General features: G+C 38.5%; 1 pseudogene; it reads left to right on the top strand.

Moving 5' to 3' along the window:
- The first annotated feature begins 1249 nt into the window (after window positions 1-1249).
- LOC103089260 (ubiquitin-40S ribosomal protein S27a pseudogene) overlaps window positions 1250-23896 on the top strand; it is a 49044-nt pseudogene continuing 26397 nt past the window's right edge.

The following is a 23896-nucleotide window of genomic DNA, read 5'->3' as shown; positions in this document are numbered from 1 at the left end:
ATAAAAATAAAATATAAGAATCAAGCACCACTACCAAGGAAATAGATGAATAAAAATCCAAAACCAGGGCTTCCCTGGTGGCGCAGTGGTTGAGAATCTGCCTGCTAATGCAGGGAACACGGGTTCAAGCCCTGGTCTGGGAAGATCCCACATGCCACGGAGCAACTGGGCCCGTGAGCCACAACTACTGAGCCTGCGCGTCTGGAGCCTGTGCTCCGCAACAAGAGAGGCCGCGAGAGCGAGAGGCCCGCGCACCGCGATGAAGAGTGGCCCCCGCTTGCCACAACTAGAGAAAGCCCTCGCACAGAAACGAAGACCTAACACAGCCATAAATAAATAAATAAAGCAAACTGTCAACAAGTAAAAATAAACACAATTATTAAAACAAAAATGTATTATTTAAAAAAAAAAAAAAATCCAAAACCAGTGGAAGAGTAGAGGAACAGAGATAAGAAGAGAATAAAGTCTAAAAAGGTTGATATTGTTGAGCCTCAAATATTTTTTTTGAGCTTTCTGGCTGCCAAAGGAGAGGGGAGGGCAGCAGAAAGAGACCAGCCGACTGAACACGCGTAAACTGAACTCTTGCAAACCTGTCTCCTCACAAACATACAAACCACACAGGCAAGCATATACACCTGCTACATCTCAGTAAAAACACCATCATCTATGTCTATCCAATTATTCAATTGGCAGCTATAAAACAAAAATATATCTGAAATCCATCCATTCATCTCCTTTATTATCTCCCTCGGTCCAAGATTTCATCATTTCCTGCCTGGTCTACAAGAAAAACCCCCTAATTTGTCTCTTCATTTCCATTTTATACCCCTTCAATCACTTCTGGAACCGTCTGTCTTGAACGGAAATCAAATCATATCACTCTCACCCCAAGAGCCTGCCAATGCACGGAGAATGAAATCTAAGCTCCAAAATCCAGCTCCTGCCTGTTTTTCCAAAATTTTCAACGTCTCCCCCATCGCCATGAGCCAACCACACTCAATTTCCTTCCGTTCCTGCCACACAGTAGACTCTCCCCCAACATCAGGTACTGCAATTATTATTTCCAACTTATTAATAAGGGCGTAGTTTTGATTTTTCAGCTGCAATAACAATATATATACACACACATACACCGAAGCATTCATATGACTTGTTACAGGGATTTCACGTTAGGCAAACGGGGGAGCGAAGTGAGCTCTTCGTGTCTGAGTTAGGAACGTGATATTTACGGGGAAGGCAGGAAGGGAAGATGGACGTAAAGCGGGGAAGGCAAGAAAAAGACGAAACTTACAAAGGTGAGCAGCAGTCCACGAGCTCGGGCAGGACCCCCAGAAGATGGACGGGAGTTGCGCCATTTCTCCTTGCCTCCAACCTCAATACAGTGGGTGTTTGGCAGGAAAAGCGGGTGCCCTTCGTTGTGAAGATTAACGCTCACCCGGATCTAGGAGTGTAAGGAGCAGAATCCAGGGGAAGACGGAGCAGTGGAGGCCCCGCCTCTGCCGCTGCCCCGTATCAACGAGCTGAGTCAGCAGATGAGTGAAAAGGCCTGTGAACTAATACAAATCACGTGCCTCCACCTCTCCCAGGAGAAAACCCTCAATCGCTGCTGCTTGTCTTCTAGCCACCAAAACTCACGCATAATGTTTCTTATGGCCCCAACTAAGCAAAAACGTCCAGGGAAGGGAATCCTGTGACAAGGAGTGCAGCCTAGCCCGGTGGACACGTTACAGAGCCACCACACCTTCTCCACCGATGACATTCTGGTAAAGAATATAAATGTATCTATTGATTTTGAACAAAAAGTGGCCAAAATTTAGAAGACTTCCAAGGAGGAAAAAAATTAAATAACATAGGTCACGTGGGTTGATTTACCAGTGCTTCAAAGGTGCAATCACTTCGAACATGAGATGGATCGTGGGCAGCAAGCACGTCTAAACGATCATGCTGATGACGCTTTTGGTTTGTGATTCCACGGTACCATTCACAAAAACATTCTAACCGAAATACTTTGTGTATATGTAATGCTATTTTAAAATTTTGGAAACCATAGCTTCCATTTGAATTGGTAGAATATAGCCGCTTTTATAGATGTAACTATAAATTACCTATGCACTACCACCAATCCCAAGCACATTTTTGCTCTATATCTTTCTTATTTTAGAAGGAACATTGTTTTTACCATAATGCTGGGCTCTACCAAGATTTTTTATTATCATCGTATTTGTATTTCACCACGAAATAAATTGCATTTGTATTTTAAATTTATTTAGATGTAAATACATTTACATGTAAATGTAAATTACAAAAGAAAATGTTTTTTCTTCAGTTTTGAACTTTTGAAGTGAATTTACAGTAGCATTCACAATAATGTCAGATAATTCATCTTTGACACAGTGATCTTCCCAAAGCCTTGTCCTGATTCCATAAATTTGGTTTCTTATAAGTGGTACTATTCTTGGAATAAACTCATTTTTTATCTGAAGTATCTGATAATACTGATATGAAATTCAACTCTCTTAACTGCAAAGATCCTCTTCTGCTAGTGGACCCAGCACACTGTGAGCTATCCTATTATTTTTCCTGCATGCACAAGCATTTTGAAGTTGAAAATGAGCAAAATTAAATTAGAATAGCAATTTCACCCTACAAGGCAAGTCATGTTTCACAGAGTAACATGGAAACACCTTTTGCAGCTACATGTGTTAGTAGTAAACCATCATCGTCTGTAACGCTCTTAAATGACGACTAACATTTCAAGCAGTTGCTGATGCATCTTCAGCAGATTTGTGATTTCTGATTTTCACCTGATCAAAGGTACCACTACAACCCCAATGAGGGTGTGGGAAATATCAAGGAATATTTTGTTTTTATCATCATTTTTCTTGAGAGATAAAAATTGAGTACTGTACTTACTTTTTTCATTTAATATGCACTTGCAGTTTTTGGAGCTCACGGCTACAGAAAAGGTAAATTGCAAAAAATTTTTAAATAACAAATAGTACCTTGTAAAAATGAGAAACCACAATAGGAAACACAAGTGGATTACTCTCTCTACAGACTATGGCAAGGCTGCTCAGCCCCAATTTCTGTCCTACATTTCTTGGACACAACCTATAATGTCCCATGTTCCCCACTGACCCTGACAAGTGGTGACCTGGTAGCTTCATGCACTTAGTAGTTCTCGGCATAGATCATGGCACAACTGGCTCCTGTAGGGCAGCAGAGTCAATGACTTCTCCCATCACCATTTGAGATTAGAAGGAAGTACTCACTCCCAGCACTAGGCGTCACACACTTCATTATATCTACAAACATCTTCTATATTGTCTTTAAAAATAAAGGCCAGAGGGCTTCCCTGGTGGTGCAGTGGTTGGGAATCCGCCTGCCAGTACAGGGGGCACGGGTTCGAGCCCAGGTCCGTGGAGGATCCCACGTGCCGCGGAGCGGCTGGGCCTGCGTGCCGCAGCTGCTGAGCCCGCATGCCTGGAGCTCGTGCTCCGTGGCAGGAGAGGCCACCTCAATGAGAAGCCCGCGCACTGCAACGAAGACCCAATGCAGCCAAAAATAAATAAATAAATGATTTTTTTAAAAATGCACATTGGATTTTAATAAAAGTAAAAAAATTAAAGGTCAGAGAAAGAGAAACAGGCTTGCACTGTCCACTATACAATTGTCTTGCACACTGCGCGATGAGACCAAGTCAGAAAGCGGAAATATACATCGCAGATCTGCCAAAGCTACCCTGACATGCTCTAATGCAACTATTAATACTTTATTAAAAATGAAATATCCAGGAAAAATGCAAAATCTGACTGCATTCTAGGAGTACGGGAGTAAACAGGGCCTCACCCAAGCAAATGGAGCTTACAAGTGCCCAACATTTAGTAACTAGGATTCATGTTCAGCCTTAGGTCTGATTCAAAGCTTCTGCCCCTCTCCTGAGTTAGGCTCTGGGATCTGCCATGAGGAAGAAGGTTGAGCAGACAGTGCTTGGTCTCTTCTTTCACTCTCCCCTCAACTCTACCATCTCCTGCTGGCCAGAGGGGGCCAGCCTCAATGACCTCCAATAGTTCTCACCCACCCACCCCCACCGGTAGTCACACTGTTTTGTAGTCCCCTCTCATACTCAGTAGGCCTGACCTGTGTAAACGACATCTGGACACGGCAACCTCATGGAAGATCTTGAGTCAGAACTACCTACCAAGCCACTTCGGTATTTCTGACCCCCCAAAACTGTGAGAAAAATACATTTTTATTGTGTTTAAGAGACTAACTCAGGGGATGATTTCTCACATAGCAATCAATAACTAACAGACTCCTCCGGAGTTGGGAAGGACTAGGAGAATTAGAGGAAAAGGGGCAAGTCTTGCATTAGCTGCTGTATTCATAAACCTTGCCTTCAGGGCTCCATTTCCTAATATGTGTCCACATGCTGGGTTTTTTGTGGGGTCATTAGTCATTCCTCCGAGCACTGGCCACTGTCCTCAATAAGAAATTCTTCCAGTTGGGCAATACTTTCTCTGGATGACTTCTCGCAACACCCTCGAAGCTTCTGCCCCTGGCAGTAGACCCATAGCTTCTCCCTCTGTGGGTCCTTTCTTTCGGGTAGGCAGCTTTCTTCGGCATCAAGACATCAAGATGACTCAAGCTGACTACCTTCTGAGCTATCCACTTGGCCCAAAGGAAAATCACTCATTTTTGACACACCAAAGATCAAAGTACAGTTGCCCACTACTGAGTCTCTCTCCTTACACTGCCTTTTGGAACTACTTGATCCACTTTTAATTTCTACGTTCATTTATGCCCCCTCCCCTTAAAGATACTGTCTAATTCTTCCAAGAACTCTTTCACTGACCTCCATCTGTGTGGGATCATGAATTGGTCATATGAGTCTTTAGTGGAAAAACTTTAAAAAGCCATTCTACTTTCTATCCCTAAAACTTTCCTTCAACAATCCCCTTTAAAATGTTTCATATTCACTTATACAGGAAAGAGGGAGAACAGGTCACTGGACCAATTTTCTAGCTTTTAGTTATGTCCTGCATGACATATGTCCAGCACTGTTGTCCTTAGCTTTAGGATTTAAGCCAAAATTCCTATAAAATTGAAGAAGCACAATTTATTATCCTGCTACATTCTAGCTGGAATGCCTTTTCCCACCCACCTGAGATATAGCTGGTAGGTTCATAAGATGTATTTTTTAATAAATTGATGAAATTACCAAGATCTTATTACCAAAGAGGTAGATAACTATATTTTAAAATAAAGTACTCATATAAGGCATCCTATAGCAGTTATTTTGTAACCTACTGACTAATTTCTTCAACATTTTAATAATTCAGTAATGACTTTACAAAGCTTTTTTAAAATACTGTTCCTTGTTCTAAGCATTGGACATAGCAAAATTATTGTTTCCGAAAATAATTCATATTCTTCACAAGAATCAGGAGGAAAATATCTCTAGGGAACCAGATCAAACATTAGGAATAAGGGATAATTTGAAAAAAGGAAAAGATGGGAATCACAGCTGCAAAATGAAAAACTCTAATGGAGAAAATGAATACCCGACTCACTCTGGAGAAACTGTATGATGAAGTGTTTAGGAACATGGACTCTGGGGTTGAAACTTACCACCTGTATGAACTTATACAAATTACTTCAGCTCTCTGAGCTTTAGTTATCATATTTGTGAAAATAGAGATGATAACTGAACTTCACTCACAGGGTGGCTGGGAGAATTAAATGAGATTGTGCACACAGAACACTTAACACATAGTCAATATGTAATAAATCTGAGCTATCACTGAAGAGTAACTAAAAATATGAGAAACTTAAACAAGTTCTTCCAGGTCATAAAGGAAAGGGATAAAAAGATTAAAATTCTATGATAAAGATGAGATCAATATGGAACACATATTGATCAACCTACAGATAATTGGTGATCTTGAAAAAGAGTATAAAACGAAGAGAACAGAGTTGATAAGCAAAGACAGCTTTCCATCTGTAGACAAAGACCTTTTACCTGAAGACTGAAAGTGCTCAAAATGTATTAAGGAAATGAATAAAATTAATTCCACGAGTATACTTACGTTTTCCCTTGGTGAAATTTCTAGATTTCAATTATAAAGAAAGAATCTCATGAATATCTATAAAAATACTACAAAGGAAGGAGAAGAAAAGCTAGCTCTCAAAAGAATTAGGTTGAACCCCAGGCTCCTCTGCAACACTAAACTCCTGAAGGATATGGAAGTTTCTGTGGCAGTTTTACTCAGAAAAATTGTTGTTCATGTGTGAATACATCTGTAAGCATGCTATCACTCAGGAATTATGCCAACCTGGTACTCTTCATGAATAAAATATTTGAAGGTCCTTCCAAATTAAACTACTTGAAAATGTTCGCTTGAAAAAAAAGAAAGAAAATATCAAGAGATAATCAATTAAAAGTCAAGGCAACTTTGGAAAAATTTGAAGGAACAGGCTGTCATATAAATATATACTCTAAATAACTGTAAATATATACTCTAAATAATTGTTTTTAGTGTGATTACTAATTTAATTTTGTCGTTAATTAGAAATAAGAAAATGACATTGTAAAAAAAAAACCAATAAAAATAAAAGTAAATTATAAAAATGGATTCCACAACCCCAGGTTGTAATTGCAAAGATGTAGAAGAAAGGAAGAAGAGGAAAACAAATGCAATGAGTTCCACATCTCAAAAAGGAAGTGAAAATTAAAGGAGTTATTCCAAACGAAAAGTAACATCATTCTTAGAGACATAGTAGAGTTCACTCATTAAAATGAGGAAGAAGGCAAAAGTACTCTCACCATGACTACCTAGCATTAACTTTACTTCGCAAGATCTAGTCAATCTATTAAAACAGAAAGAAAAAGTACCAGTGAAAAATACGAAAATTACATCACTGTTGCAAATTATAATTATAGACTTAGAAAAAAAATTGACTGAAAAGCTACCAGAAATAAGAGAAGTTTTCAACTAGAAAACTAAAATTAAAATTAAAAGCTCAAAATTTAATAGTGCTCCTGTGCATATCAGTAGTCAAGTTACCTATAATAGGGGGAAACATTCCATTCATAGCATCAATTAAAAAATAAAGCACCTAAGAATGATCTTAAAAACAAGTGTGTGGGGCCTCCCTGGTGGCACAGTGGCTGAGAGTCCGCCTGCCGATGCAGGGGACACGGATTCGTGCCCCGGTCCGGGAGGATCCCACATGCCGTGGAGCGGCTGGGCCCGTGAGCCATGGCCGCTGAGCCTGCGTGTCCGGGGCCTGTGCTCCGCAACGGGAGAGGCCACAACAGTGAGAGGCCCGCATACCACAAAAAAACAAACAAACAAAAAAAGAAAAAAATTATTTTCAAACGGTAATGAGACTCTTTTTAAAAATAAACTTATTTATTTATTTTTGGCTGCATTGGGTCTTCCTTGCTGCGCAGGCTTTCTCTAGTTGTGGCGAGCGGGAGATACTCTTCATTGCGGTGCGCAGGCTTCTCATTGCGGTGGCTTCTCTTGTTGCGGAACACGGGCTCTAGGCGCGTGGGCTTCAGCAGTTGTGGCTCGTGGTCTCTTGAGTGCAGGCTTAGTAGTTGTGGCGCACGGGCTTAGTTGCTCTGCGGCATGTGGGATGTTCCCCGACCAGGGTTTGAACCTGTGTCCCTTGCATTGGCAGGTGAATTCTTAACCACTGCACAACCAGGGAAATCCAGTAATGAGACTCTTTAGTTATTGGAATGGAGTTGAGAGAACAGGAATACATTAAAAATTCCATGTCACAATATACGCAAATGTAAATTCTAGAAGAATTTAAGTGTGAAATATTTTTAAATCACCTATTTTCAGAAAAAGTAATGAATATTTATCTTACATTTGGGGAAACTTAGATGTAATGCAGGAAACTACAAAGTGGTAAAACAGGAACCTTAAAAATAGATGAATTTAAAACATCTAGCTGAAATCCAAAGGGAAAATGGAAAACTGGTGAAAACTTTGCCTCATATATGGCAAGTAGTTAATATTTCAATTTATAACACATCCCCATGATCGAGTATTATGCAACTGGTGTATTTATGAATAAATTTTCCCATAGGAAAATATTGCTATAATTTTATTTGCAAAATGCTAAAATCCATATATAGTATTACATCAACTGTGCGAAAATGTATAGATATAAAAACTGCATGTACTTGTACCAAAGAGCCCAATGGGATCATAAGTAATTTTCATTTTTGAACACAGGTTTCCCCCACTACCCGAAAGTAGAGCGTCCCTATGAAACCTGTGAACTGAAATGGTGTAAAGTGAAGCAGCAATTACCTTAGGACACATCTTGCTACGGGAGGCAGAGAATGAATGGAGACAAAACACAGATGCTCACAGACACAGCTCAAAGCTATGGCGGCTGGATGCTGAAATGCTGAGTGTCGTTCCCAGGAAGGAGCTTGGCCATGACAATCTCGATACTCAGGGTGCGCGCGGCCTCTATAAAGGCTCAGCTCGCTGCAAAACAAATGCTGACGCTATTTTCGTTTTACGCCTTTTTTCGCAAAAGGCAAAAATCCTCTTTGGATTTCTTTCGGGTAGTGAAAACAGGTACTAATTTAGATCTTTCATAAAAGCCAAGTGGCATAAAGCAAACTCTCAGAAAGTGGGGGATACCTGAATTTCTCTGTATATGTAAAATCTTTATGACTTTTTTTCACAAACCATACACTGTTAAAGGTGAACATACTCATCAGCTTATACAGATCTATGAAACAAATACTCAAAATCCAATCAATAAATGGACAAAGAGGGCTTCCCTGGTGGCGCAGTGGTTGAGAGTCCGCCTGCCGATGCAGGAGACACAGGTTCGTGCCCCGGTCCGGGAAGATCCCACATGCCGCGGAGCGGCTGGGCCTGTGAGCCATGGCCGCTGAGCCTGCGCGTCAGGAGCCTGTGCTCCGCAACGGGAGAGGCCACAGCAGTGAGAGGCCCGCGTACCGCAAAAAAAAAAACAACAACAACTGGTCTATTATTGTATTTATCTAGGTGTTCTGTTGATGTTTTGACAATTTTGAAAATGAAAAATAAGTTGAATATTCATAATAATTTATTTTGAAACATTTATTTTCTGTCTTTATTTCAGAAAAAACTTGTGCTGTAATATATTTATCACATAATTTGTGTTCTTTTGACAGTACTGTCAGATTGGACAACCTTCTTGAACAATTTTGGTTCTTATATCATTTTTTTTATTACAGTTGACCCTTGAACAACACGCAGGCCCACTTATATGGGGATTTTTTCCATAAATACATACTACAATACTACACGATCTGTGGTTGGTTGAATCCATGAATGCAGAACTGTGGATACAGAGGGCCGACTATAAGTTTATACATGAAGTGGATTTATAAAGTTAAATATAAAGTGGATGTTTCTTGTTTTGTTTTGGCTGTATTGGGTCTTCATTGCTGCGTGCAGGCTTTCTCTAGTTGCGGCGAGTGGGGCTACTCTTTGTTGCAGTGCACAGGCTTGTCATCGCAGTGGCTTCTCTTGTTGCAGAGCACGGGCTCTAGGCACGCGGGCTTCAGTAGTTGTGGCATGTGGGCTAAGTAGTTGTGACTCGCGAGCTCTAGAGTGCAGGCTCAGTAGTTGTGGCGCACAGGTTTAGTTGCTCCGTGGCATGTGGGATCTTCCCGGACCAGGGCTCCAACCCGTGTCTCCTGCATAAGCAGGTGGATTCTTAACTACTGCGCCACCAGGGAAGCCCTAAAGTGGATTTTTGACTGCACGGGGTCAGTGCCCCTAACCCTCACATTGTTTAAGGGGCAACTGTAATTTCGTTTTGGAGAAACTTACTGCTAAGGCAGTAGCATCTGAAATTATCAACAGTATTATTACGTGAGCCATACTTAGGTTTGCAAATGAACCATGAGTTTTACCTATGATGTCTGAATATTTTAACAGTGTTGCACATGATAAATCAGTTATTACAGAAAAACTTGTATTTTAATTTCATTATATAAAGTACTATTGCATACAATGTGATTTTTTTTTAACATCTTTACTGGGATATAATTGCTTTACAATGGGGTGTTAGTTTCTGCTTTATAACAGAGTGAATCAGTTATACATATACATATATACCCATATCTCCTCCCTCTTGTGTCTCCCTCCCTCCCACCCTCCCTGTCCCACCCCTCTAGGTGGTCACAAAGCACCGAGCTGATCTCCCTGTGCTATGCGGCAGCTTCCCACTAGCTAGCTATTTTACATTTGGTAGTGTATATGGCATATTATTTTAACCTGATTATTTTCTAAGAAATAGCAGAAAGGGAAAAATTCTGAAAACCAAGTATGAGCTATACTTTTGTAAGAAACATTTACATGTGTAAGGGAAATGTCCATTTTTAAGTGTCTCCTTCCATTTACCAGAAGAGAAGGTGACCAAATCCCTAGAAACTCTTATCAGTGGAGAAGGCAACAGATAGAATTTGTTCCTTACTGGAAGATCTCTTCTCCAGATGTATCTTGGACCATGCCTAAATTAAATTTTAATTGTTTTGATGACATCATTCCCATGGTGTGTTTGAATAGTTTTAAGAGCAAATCTGACATGGACTTCAACAAGATATCCCACTTGGGGACAGATCCATAAATATGATATATAATTTTCAAATTGTTCCAGAGAATGTCATCACTATCAACAGAGTTTAAGCCATCTTTCCAAAGAACAAGATTAAAATATATGTTGTACATGGCACAAATAATGCTTCTAGATTTTGACCAAAATTCTGGTTTTCACACCTTTTCCTGTGTCAGATTTATTAGAACTATTCACATAGGACTGCCGTCAACAATATCTTAAATTATTTAAATAACGCTGATACATGTTTTTCTATAAATTTATTTCTCATTAAATAGTCTTATAAAACTTTTAACAGTCAATACTTATCTATCTTGTTGCCAACGTAAAAAATTGATATCATGTTTTACACACTTTATGTGTAGACATACATGAATACAAATTTAAGAAATATGGATTTCTGCATATTGGAAAAAATGTTCCTCAGCTGTCATATGCAAATGTTGCAAAGACCATCTATTTCGTAACACCTTGGGATGCAAGAAGCCAGAGGATGAAGGCTTTGCCACCACTGAAAAATGATACTTCAGCATGAAAGAATTATTGCAATTATGCTTTTTGAGAGGAAGGATTTGAGAACTTAATTAATTTGCCTTTTTTCTCACCTAAGCACTTTTACAGTTCAAATCCTCCCTGCATTATGAAGCAGGGTCTGTCTCCAATGTTCTCAGTAACATAACCAGAAACAGTCCTGGCACTGAAACCATCACCTTTTGTTTAAGGATAAGACACACGAAGAAACATCTCCCTAGAATGTGAGCAGTGTTGGTGATATTCGCAGAGGCCATGTGCCTGTGTCTTGGGCCCCGGGTGTACTAATGGCTCCCAACCAAGACGCTACTGCAATACTCCAGGGAATGTTGATAATACACTAAGTAGTAGTGTGTTAAACTGTCTTTGAAGAATGCTTTAGGGAATCAGTTTTTATTACTATAAGATACAAAAAACAATTCTGAGAAAAATAAAGCTTTCCCTTACAATTGAATTACATAGAATGTAAAGCCTGAATAGAACATTAGAAATCACCTACTTAATCCTCTTCATTCTTCCTCGTAGAAAACTATAGCCCAGAGAAGGGAAGTGACTCACCCAAAGCCTCAGACTTCAAAAGCAACAAAACAAGACCACAGTCTTAGTCACCTGACTTCCAGGCTCATTATCAATGTATGCTGATCACAGATGTATTAGGTTAGTGAAAGCAAGTGGAACATTTAGGAAAATACAGGGATTTTTAGCAAATGATAAGAATTAGTACTTGAAGCAAAGAAGTTTTCTACGACCTAAATGTCCTATTTAATCACTTTCTGTTAGTCTAAATGTGTTCTTAATTTAATCTGAGGAAACAGTATACCACAGGGATGGCTTCAGTAAAATTTTTAATGAATGACAGTAGACTCCAATAAAACACAAAATAAAGTAAAATCATATAACTTCAAATGTTGAAAAGTGCCTGGATGAAAAAAGGAAATTCAGAGCTGAAATTTTTAACAGAATTTCAATTAAGTTTGACAGCTGTTTCATTACCAGATTTGATTCACTGTAATAATATACTGTAAAATGATAATCCTTTTATCAGTTAAAAAAAAAAAGGGGGGGGGCTCCTATAGTTTAGGTAATAAGATCCTCATATAAAATCTAAAAATTTTTAACATCATTATTTTCTCATTTTTCCAGTGACTTTCATGGAAAATGGTAAGAAAAAATATAGAATTAAAATATGGGAAGAATAAGACAATTTAACTGTGATGAATAACCAAATTATATAATAACTGTGGTGGGAGAAATCTAACTTCTCTGTACTCATTCTAATTTGAGCTCATTTATTGGATCACAAGGGTTTTCCAAGGTAAAAGGCAATTAATCTGAAGAGTTATAAAAATCAAATTTAACCTTAGGCTCAAGTGAATGCATAAAGGAACAGTACTGGCAACATAGCCTTATGATTGAACGGAAATTATTAGAATAAATGCACAAACTTCTACAATTGAAATAACAAATCATGACACCGAAATCACAGCAATTTAATATAGGAAGAGTCTTAGAAAGCGTGACTTTATAGAACGAGAATGGGAATGATAACTTACCAAAGACAAAACGTCAAAACAGTGACAAAACTAGGGATGACAAACACTCATTAAATGAAAAGAATAGCACGAATCTTAATCAATCCATATATAGTAACACAACTGTCAAGCGCACCACAATCAAATCCCTCCTTATAGCATTATCTGGAAGGCAGCTATGCTAACCACTATACCATCAATGCCTCTGCTGATATTATCTGAATTACCAACCTAAAATAAGAAAAGAAATGGATCACAGGCTATCTGGAGATGGTTTTTAAGAACGAGTTAGCAATGTTTTGAGATTCATTTTTGAATAATGAGATATTCTATATTAAAGCCATCTTAATTATTTGTTAAAAGTACTCCTTATTCAAGTCATATATTCTAAGTCTTACACAAGTTTACACATTTTCAGTTTGCACAGGGATGTGGTCAACTTCACAATAACCCATGATGGTTCTAGTTCTTTCCCCCATGCTACTCTGCATTCCAAGAAAGCCCAGAGAAGGCCTTTTCTCATATTTCACAACTGAGGCCAGGAGAATGACCACCATGACTATAGTGATCAACACTGAAAAGCCCTACTTCAGACATTATGCAATGAAATCACCAAATAATGTCTCCAGTCTTAGTTCAGATTTTCATATTTCAGCTAATGAATTAACATCCCAAGACATAGAATAGCAGTGTCAGCAACAATTCTTGGTCAGTGTCACCATCGTTCTGCAGTGTTTGTGAAATTATGTTTTTAATGCTTATGTTTTGTCGTTTTGTTTTTTTAAAAGTGGAAATAAAAAAACCACGTGTTGATTAGTAATAAGAAGCCTAGAGCTCATTACTTACTAAAAATAAAAATGATAAAACAAAATCATCATACCTGCCCAAAGCTAAGATTCTCCAGTTTTATATGCTCATTATACTAATTTGAAAAAAAGAAACAAATATATAACATGAAAAAATGCAGTGCCTTACTCAAAAATTAACACAGAATAGATCATAGACAGAAATTTGAAACTATAAAATTTCTAGAAAAACATGGGAGAAAATCTAGATGTCCTTCGATTGGTTGATGAGTTTTTAGATGCAACACCACAATCATGATTCATAAAATAAAAATTATATGTTTGACTTTATTAAAATTTTTTTTAAAAGTTCTGTGTGAAAGACACTTAAAAGAATGGAAAAAGAAGTCATAGCCTGGGAGAAAGCATTTGCCAGACACATATCTGATAACGAACTTATATCAAAAATATATAAAGACCTCCTAAAACTCTACAATAAGAAAATAACTCAATTTTAAAAGGGCAAAAACCTTAACAGACACCTCACCAAATAAGATACACAAATGGTAAGTAAACATATGGAAATATGCTCAACAGCATTTGCATTAGAGAAATACAAATTAAAACAATAATGAGATGCCACTACACACCTGTTAGAATGACTAAACCTCAAAGCAACTAACAATACCAATTGGGCCTCCCTGGTGGCGCAGTGGTTGGGATTCCGCCTGCCGATGCAGGGGACATGGGTTCATGCCTCGATCCGGGAAGATCCCACATGCCGCGGAGCGTCTGGGCCCATGAGCCATGGCCGCTGGGCCTGCACGTCCGGAGCCTGTGCTCCACAGTGGGAGAGGCCACAAGAGTGAGAGGCCCGCATACCACCACCACCCCCCCAAAAAAAAAAGAAAAAAAAACAATACCAATTACTGTAGAGTCTGTGGAGCAACTGGAACTTCCATTTATTGCTCATGGGAATGTAAAATGGAACAGTCACTTTGGAAGACAGTTTGGCAGATTCTTAAAAAGCTAAACATAGGGGCTTCCCTGGTGGCGCAGTGGTCGAGAGTCCGCCCGCCGATGCGGGGGACACGGGTTCGTGCCCCGGTCCGGGAGGATCCCACATGCCGCGGAGCATCTGGGTCCGTGAGCCGTGGCCGCTGAGCCTGCGCGTCCGGAGCCTGTGCTCCGCGGCGGGAGAGGCGACAACAGTGAGGCCCGCGTACCGCAAAAAAAAAAAGCTAAACATAGTCTTATCATACAGTCCAGCATTTGCGCTCCTAGGTATTTACCCAAATGAGTTGAAAACTATGTCCACACAAAAACCTGCACAATGTTTATATCAGCTTTCTTCATAATCACCAATAACTGGAAGCAACCAAAATATCCTTCGCTAGATGAAAAGATAAACTATAGTACAACTATACAACGAAATATTATCCAGCAATAAAAAGGAATGGGCTATCAAGTCAGACAATGTAACTAGAGATAGCTTGGGCTTCTTATAACGAAGACACTTCTTTGGAGACAGGTCTCACCCTACTGAGATTTCTCTGCTCTCGCCTTGGTAAGACTATACCATGTTTTCAGCTCAAGTCTAAAGACAGTTGGCAAGCTTGCCATGCGTGCCCTGCTGTTGAGGACTACTGGTACAGGGATCTAACTGCTGTTCTTGGAAATCTAAAGGGCTAGGGGTGAGCTAACTGCTTTGGTGGCAGAGCCAGGGAAATGTTCTGAATTGCAATCAGCCTGCACTAGTAGGTTACGGCAAAAGTTGACCAGCATTCCCCATGTGAGAGGCAACCAGAGGGCAATTACAAAATTCTTGAATTGAAATAGTCATCACTAAATGTCAAAATAAGAATTGAAAAGTATTTCCGAAATGGAAAGAGGAAAAAATCAAGCTATCTATATCATTTAAAGATCCAAGAAGCTCAGTCCAAGCAGGAAAAATATTTCAAAAAGCACACAAGAAAGCACATCATAATCAAACCGCTTAAAAGCAAAGACAAAAGGCAAATCTTAAAAGCAAGCAGAATAAAGAGACATACAGGGAAACAATGATTGAAATTAATTATTCTCATCTGAAAATAAATGAAGTCAGAATACAATATAGCAATATATTTAAAATCCTAAAGACTAAAGGAGAAAAAAACTACAGGACTATTTCAAGTTATACTAAAGGTAACATTTGACAAAATTCAGTACTTGTGAGTGAAAACAAAAAACTCAGAAAGTTAAAGTAAAAAAAGGACTTTCTTAACTTGATTGAAAAAAAAAAAAACCTCTCTCAAAGTCCTCCAATAAACATTTTATTTAATAGAGAAACTACTAGCCATTAACTTTAGGATCTAAAACAAGAAAAACACTGTCAATGCTCCTTTTAAACATAGCACTGTAGTTCCTAGCCATCACAGTATGATATAAATGTTTATGCATTTTAAATGAAGTGACAAAACTTTCATAACCTACACAGAAACACCACTCAAAAAGTTCACGATTTATTAAAACTAATAAGAGAATTCAGCAGGGTTACCAGATATAATATTAACCTATTGAATCATCTCCCTTTACAGTAGCAATAATAAACAAATTGTAATAAGAAATTAAGGCACCGTTCATAATAGTAACAAAAGTTATAGTGTATCTGAGAATTAATCCAACAACGACTTCATAAGACTCATTTCCAGAAAGCTGTAAAACTCTAAAAATACCTAAAAAGATGGTACGAACAAATGCAGATATATGCAATGTTCACTAATTTGATGACTTAACACTGTTAACTATGACAATTCTCCCCCAAAATAATCTATAAACTCAATTCAACTCTAATAAGAATTCCAGCAGAATTTATGGAGCAATCAACAAACTCATTTCTTTCTCTTCACTAATTCCATATTTTGTAAATCTTATTAAATGGGTTCCTGGACCCAATTCCAATGCGTGTGTGTGGGTGTGCGCACGCGCGCAGCAGAGTGTCTAAAAATTCAAGCCAATTCTGACACCATCTATCTGGAGATATCATCAGATGCCATGGGTAAAAGGGTTCAGTCCCCAAGACCAGCCTCCACTTCAGATGCCAGGTTGTTATCTGTGCTCCTGGCCAACCAGCTACAAATTGGAGGTTCCAACAACCCCCTCCAGCTCAGGATGCCAATCGTGAGACCAGGTTGTTACCTGTACTTCTGACCGACTGGCTATAAGTCAAAGGTTGCTCCTTGGGTTAAATTAATTTGCTAGAAGAGCTCACAGAACTCAGAAAACTCATTTACTCACTTAATTACCAATTTATTACAAAGGACATTAAAGGATACGAACCAACAGCCGGAGACACATAAGGCGGGGGCTCCTGTCCTCATGGAGTTTGGGGACCTGCACAATGGACAGTGTGGCATGCAGAAGCGTTCTGGTTCCCCAACCTGGAGGCTCCTTGAACCGGGTCTCTTTTCCCGATTGATTAAATCATTGGCCACTGGCCGCAGATTCACCTCTAGCTCCTCTCCCCCCGGCCCAGAAATCAGGGGATGGGACGGAAGGTTCCACCCTCTATTCCACTGGCACCCATCCCCCATCCTCAGCTGCTTTCCAAAAGCCACCTCATTAACATAAACCCAGTCTGCTGCAAAGGGACTTGTTATGAATTACAAGACACCCATTTCACCTTGATGGCTCTGAAGCTGGCTTTGAAGGTTTCAGGAGCTGAGGACAAGAGAGCAAATATTATGACAAAAGATGTTCCCATGGCTCTTAATCACTCGGGAAATTCCAAATGTTTGGGAGCTGTGAGCGGAACAGTGGATGAAGACCAAATATATATAAGAAATATTTATTTTGGTCATCTGAATAACCATATGTATACCTTATAAACCACAATATTGAACTTATTTACTATATAATACTGTACTAAACTAATACCCATTGGGTATTGGGGTATACTGGAGAAGCAAGTTGCCATTAAGGGTGAAGAGCACTATCTGTGGTGACCTAAATGAGAAGGAAATCCAAAAAAGAGGGGATATGTGTCTACATACAGCTGATTCACTTTGCTGTACAGCAGAAAGTAACACAACATTGTAAAGCAACTATACTCCAATTTAAAAAAATTAATTAATTTTAAAAAGCATAGAACTACACACACACACAGAGTGCAAGTGTGTGTATACCTGGTGAAAACTCAGTAAACTATGGATTGTTCCAATGTCAACATCATAGTGTTGACGTTTCACTCTAGATCTGTTACCGAGTCCAAGCTCGCTCTGCTCGCCCCACCGATAGCCAATGAATCAGAGATGAGGTGTTGAGGCACGAATACGACTTTATTTGGAAAGCCAGCAGACCGAGAAGGTGGCAGACTAGTGTCTCTGAAAAACCATCTTATCAGGATTTGGATGCCAGTTTCTTTTATAGCACAGAGAGAGGGAGGAGATGGGGAAGTAAAGGGAAAAGGCCATAAGTTTTGCAAATATCCCCCGTAATGGCCAGCCTTGGGGAGGGGATGTGTTGATTTCTTCTTTCTTACAGCCATCCACAGGTGGGCGGGGTCAAACTGTCTTCTTCTGAGTTGAACAGAGGCACTTTAGTTTAACATTCAGGCAGGGTTCCCTGAGGCAGGCCATTATGTATGATTATAATAACAAAAGCAACGAAAAGCAAAGGTTAAAGTCAAAGAAACAGATGGAACATTGGAGTCCGATTTAGCTCTTCCCTATTACAAACCTGTGAGGTGCTGATGTTGGTGGAGGAAGGTGAAGAATATATGGGGCCCCTTGTACATCTTTTCTACAAATTCCTGTGAGTCTATAATTATTTCAAAATAAGGAAGTTGAAAGAAAACAAACAAAACAAAAAGGGTTAAGAGCACTAGCTGTTGAACTAGACTACCTGGGCTCAAAACTCTGTTCTACCTTTACCTAGCTGTGTGACCTTGTGTAAGTTACTTAACCTCTCTGTGCCCCCATTTTCCATCCTATTTTATGGGGATAATAGCAGTACATATCTCACAGATTGTTGTGAGAATTAAATGAGTTTATATAGGTAAAGTACTTGGAATGTTGCCTGGCACATATTAAATATCAACTGTTATTAGTTTAACTACCGCTATGGCACAGTAACAAACATGGTGTAGTCCTGGCACAGATACACAAAACAACAGATGAAAGGAAGAGAAAAGAGAGATCAGAGCCAGATTTATGATAAAGGTAACACCTCAAATAAATGGGAAAAGGATGTTTAGTACATGATATTGAGAAAACTGACCTGTAATATAAACTAATGACATAAATGTAAAGTTAATATAAGTAAATAAATGAAGACTTTCTTTTTTGACCTTAATATTAAAGAAAGCCTTCTGAACCAAGACCCCAAAAGCACTAACCATAATTTTTGCAAATAAAACTTCTATTTAACTACATCAAAATGGAGGATGTCTGGTCAATGAAGGGAGCAAAGACAAATTTTGAAGTATACAGGGAACTTGTGCAAATTAATAAGAAAAAGACATCAAATCTAATAGAAAAATGGGCAAGGACTATAAAGGACAATTCACAGATGGGAGCAACGGAAATGTGGAGAGGCACTCAACCTCGGGAAAAACCATCAAAACAATAAGATACCATTTGAGTGACACCGATCAGAATGGAAAAAAATGAAAAGGGAGATAACGTCATGTCTTAGAGAGGGCATAGGATAATGCAAACCGCCATGCAGTGCTGAGAGAGTAGAAGCCTGGGCAGCCATGCTGGAGGGCGAGCCAGCAAGGTTTGGTGAAATTAAATATGCATGCGCCCACTACCTCAGCGATCCCTGCTTTTATGTCCTAGAGAACCTTTCGTGCCTTTCACATGTGTTCATTGGGGGACATGTATGAGCATGTTTATCACTACATTGGTGGTGATAGCTGGGCTATTAATGAACCCAACTGTCCATCCCCTGGGGAAAGATGAAGTGTGAAGATGCGTGCAGCGGATTGCTATGCATCACTTGGAAGCAATGAACTTATACATACACATAGTATGGATGGATCTCAAAAATATAGTGTTGAATAATAATAAAAAAAAAAACAGAAAATAAGGAATTCACTGGCGGTCCAGTGGTTAGGACTCGGCGCTTTCACCGCCAAGCGTGCTGGTTCGGTCCCTGGTTGGGGAACTAATAACCCACAAGCCACACGGCTCAGGCAAAAAAAAAAAAAAAGGAAGAAAAAACCCCAAAAGAAAAGATACATGGCACAATACCATCTGTACTAATCAGTGTTCTCCAGAGAAACAGAGGCAACAGGATACATGTAGATATCTATATATATAGATATATATCTATATAGATATAGATAGATAGATAGATAGATGTTACAGGCTGTCTTCTCACATTTCTGAACTGAATCCACTGTCAAACTCTTGCCCTCCTAACTACTTAGAGAAATGGGCAAAGTCAATCTTTTATATTCCTATTTTACTGTCAAGGAAGCTGATGCTCAGGGTTGAAGGAAATGAGGCAGAAGCCTTAATCGTGAGTCCTTTGATGAAGAAAGTCAGTAAAAAGTGATGCTTTCAAAACAGAAAACATATCTGCTGAGGAGTCTAGCAGTTGACGTGTATATGGTACATAAGACGTTCAAGTTAATTCATTTGCTCTGTATGTTTGTTAAATTTAATAAATATGGTGTTTCTTGTCCTGAGGGAATTTTGTTACCAGAAAGTGCCAAACAGTGAACATTTGATCAGTACTGCTACGTCCACACCTATAATCTGCCTGTTCTTCAGATCAGCAGTTTCCAATCAAATTTAATTGTCAAATACAATTCATGCGATACGTTCAGGTTCATTTCACCAGAGATAAATTTCAATAAGTGTTTTCTGGTGAGACTAATTGTCCTTTACAGAATCACCCTCTCGACAGACACCATTACACATGCAATTTCATCAGTAACTACTAACATTTGGGCAGTTAACATTTTTCTCTGCTTAAATTTGTACATTTTTCAATATTTTATTACCTACAGTCAGCCAATAGAAAGAGAAATGAACACGTTTGGCTATTTATACTTCTGGAGCATATTCTCATGGCATGCCATTCATTCCCATAAATCCTAGTAGAACAAGACATTCACACCACTTGGCCTGCCTGAACACTTGAAGAATATAATGATAAGGCAAACTGGAAATAATGCTGAGAATTAGCCAATAAAAACTGTACCAAATAAAAGACAGTCTGAGTATTCTAAAGAAAATTATATTACTAATGAGATCCTCATTCCACACATCATTCTTTCTGATGAAATCTGCACTGATTTACAATTATAAAGATTGTCATTCATTTATTTTTTATGTATTCATGCCTCACACGTTCCCAAGAGAATTCAGGACATTTAAGAATATGCACGCACATAGTATAGCAGTATCGAATACATGTAAAAATAAGTTGAGACAAAATTAACTGTGTGGGAAAGCAAGTTGAAGCCAAGCCTGGAGTGAGGGTAACATCCAAAATATTATGAAACTCCATAACCTAGATGTCTAAGATTCAGAGCAGCCAATGTGAAGAGGGGATGTGATTATGTCCAATATTCTCCGTGTCCGCCAAATAAAAACCAGCTTCTCAGGGGAAAAGACAACCAAGGGTCTGCAAAGAGAAGGCGCTGTGTTGCTAACATGTATGTTTTTCCATATGTAAATCTTATGAGTTAATATTTAAAAAGACAGTATTTGCCTCTGTTTAATTAAAGTTTGCCACTCTATCCATATTTCCAGTGCTAGGAATTAATCTGAAAAATGTAATTCTAAATTCCAAACAATATGCAAGCACAGATATATTTATCACAGCATTATCTACAATAGCCAAAAAACTGGAACCAATTTGAATACATAACAATAAGAGGGTAGTCAATTATATCCATGCACTAGATAATTTTCAGTCAACTAAAAATGTTACTCAAGAAACATATAAAACAAAAGAATACGGATATTATGACCTCGATTTTATCTTTAAATTATATACATGCATATTTAAGGGTAAACAAAAAATAAAACGCTAAACCAAAAACTATATAGTAGTTATCTCTGGGCTGTACAAAAACAGATCATTTTTATCTTCATCTTTGGAATTGTCTGTCTTCATGAAATTCTTTGAAAGCAACATGTATTATTTCTGCAGTCAAAAAGTAACTTTAAAAAAGTCTGAGGGATGTCTAATATTTGTGGAACTTTCTTACATGTTGACAGTGGTACCCATCTTCTGCATCCAAATGCCTTGGCCTAACCCAGGCAAAAGACCACCTAAACGGCAGAACCAAAACTTGAACCCCGGTTTTCTGTTTTCCAGTCCAGTTTCTCCAGCTCTGTAACACAGTGTCAATCAGGTATGAAAGTCAGGCCTAATAGAAATAATTAATGCACAGAAGGCATTATCTTCTCTTTAATATATGGCCATTTTTTCTGAAGTGAAAGCTGTAGATTAACAGATAGTTGACAGTAATTTTTTTAATTAAAAGATTTTATTTTTAGAGTAGGTTTAGGTTTACAGAGAAATTGGACAGAAAGCACAGAGGGTTCCCATATACTCACTCTCCACCTACTCCATCCCCCCACAATTTCCCTTCTTATCAGCCTGTCACATTGGTATGGAACATTTGTTACAACTGATGAAAAAATATTGATACATTATTACTAACTAAAGTCCATAGTTTACATTAGGGTTCACTCTGTGTTGCACAGTTCTAAGCGTTTTGCCAAATGCATGATCAACCGTGAAGGTATCACAAAGAATAGTTTCTCTGCCCTAGAAATCCCCAGCACTCCACCTCTTCATCCCTTCCCCCACTACACCCCACTGCGCCCCATCTCTGGCAATCGCTGATTTTTTTACTATCTCTATAGTTTCATCTCTTCCAGCATGTCATAGTGTTGGAATCACATAGTGTGAACATTTTCAGACTGGCTTTCTTCACTTGGTAATATTCATTGTTTCCTCCATGTCTTTGCCTGGTTTGGTAGCTCATTTCTTTTCTTTTTTTTTTTTTTTTTTTAATTTTTATTTTACTTTATTTTATTTTGGCCATGCCACACAGCATGTGGGATCTTTTAGTTCCCTTAGGATGATCGAACCTGCACCCCCTCGTTTGAAGCACGGAGTCCTAAGCACTGGGCCACCAGGGAAGTCCCCAGTAACTCATTTCTTTTTATCACTGAATAATATTCAATTATATAGATGTACCACTGTTTGTTTATCCATTCACCTACTGAAGGGCATCTTCATTGCTCCCAGTTTTGGGCAATTATAAATAAAGCTGCTATAAACATTTATGTTCATGTTTCTGTGTGGACGTAAGTTTTCAGTTCATTCGGGTAAATACCAAAGAGCGTGATTGCTGTTTTGTAAGGTAAGAGTATGCTTAGCTCTGGAAGAAACTGCCAAACTGTCTTCCAAAGTGGCTGCACCATTTTGCATTCCCACCAGCAATGAATGAGAGTTCCTGTCGCTCCACATCCTCATAGCATTTGTTATGTCAGTGTTCTGGGTTTTGGCCATTCTCATAGGTGTGTAGTGGTTTCTCACTGTTGTTTTAATGTGCATTTTTCTAATGACAAATATTTTCATCCGCTTATTTGCCATCCGTACCCATCTATATATCTTCTTTGGTGAGGTGTCTGTTCAGATCTTTGAGATTTTTTAAATTGGGTTTTTTGTTTTCTTACTGTAGAGTTTTAATCATTTGCAAAATTTCAACACAAGTCCATTATTAAAATGTGTTTTGCAAATGTTTTTCTCTCTGTGACTTGTTTTTCCATTCTCTTAGCAGTGTTTTTCACACAGAAGAGGGTTTTTGTTTTAATGAAATTAAACTTATTTAGTTTTTCTTTCATGAATCATACTTTTGCTGTTTCAAAACTCATCATCCAATCCAAGGTCACTCAGAGTTTCATATTTTATTCTAGAAGTTGTATAGTTTTGCATTTTACATTTAAGCCTATGACTTATTCTGTACTAATTTCTGCGTATTGTGTTTTTTTCACGTTATGAATTGTTTTTTTTTTCCAAATTCACACAATGAGCATCTAATGAACACTTAAGAATCACAGCTTTCAGCATGCTTGATGATTTCGTTGACCAATTTTACTAAATGACGAAATCTATGCTTCTACTTTTTTAACAAAATAAGTATAAACTTAAATATTTAAAACTAATAATTGCACAAACACTGCAGAGCAGACAAAGATGACACAGAAGGAGCTGAATGTTTGGCTGAATGGAGACACCACCATGCCATGATTTGAAATGTTAATTTTTTAGCTAAGTGTAAAAATCTGAGCCAGGAGTAGAGATATTTTGTTGATTTTAACTGTAATGAAATCCAACTTATCAATTTTTCTTTCACAGGTGATGCCTTTGGTACTGTATCTAAGAAAC

The sequence above is a fragment of the Lipotes vexillifer genome, unplaced genomic scaffold, assembly GCF_000442215.2.
Source record: "Lipotes vexillifer unplaced genomic scaffold, Lipotes_vexillifer_v1.1 scaffold578, whole genome shotgun sequence".
NCBI lineage: Eukaryota > Metazoa > Chordata > Mammalia > Artiodactyla > Lipotidae > Lipotes > Lipotes vexillifer.
The sequence above is the reverse complement of the archived record's forward strand: the minus strand, read 5'-3'. Positions and strand labels throughout refer to the sequence as shown.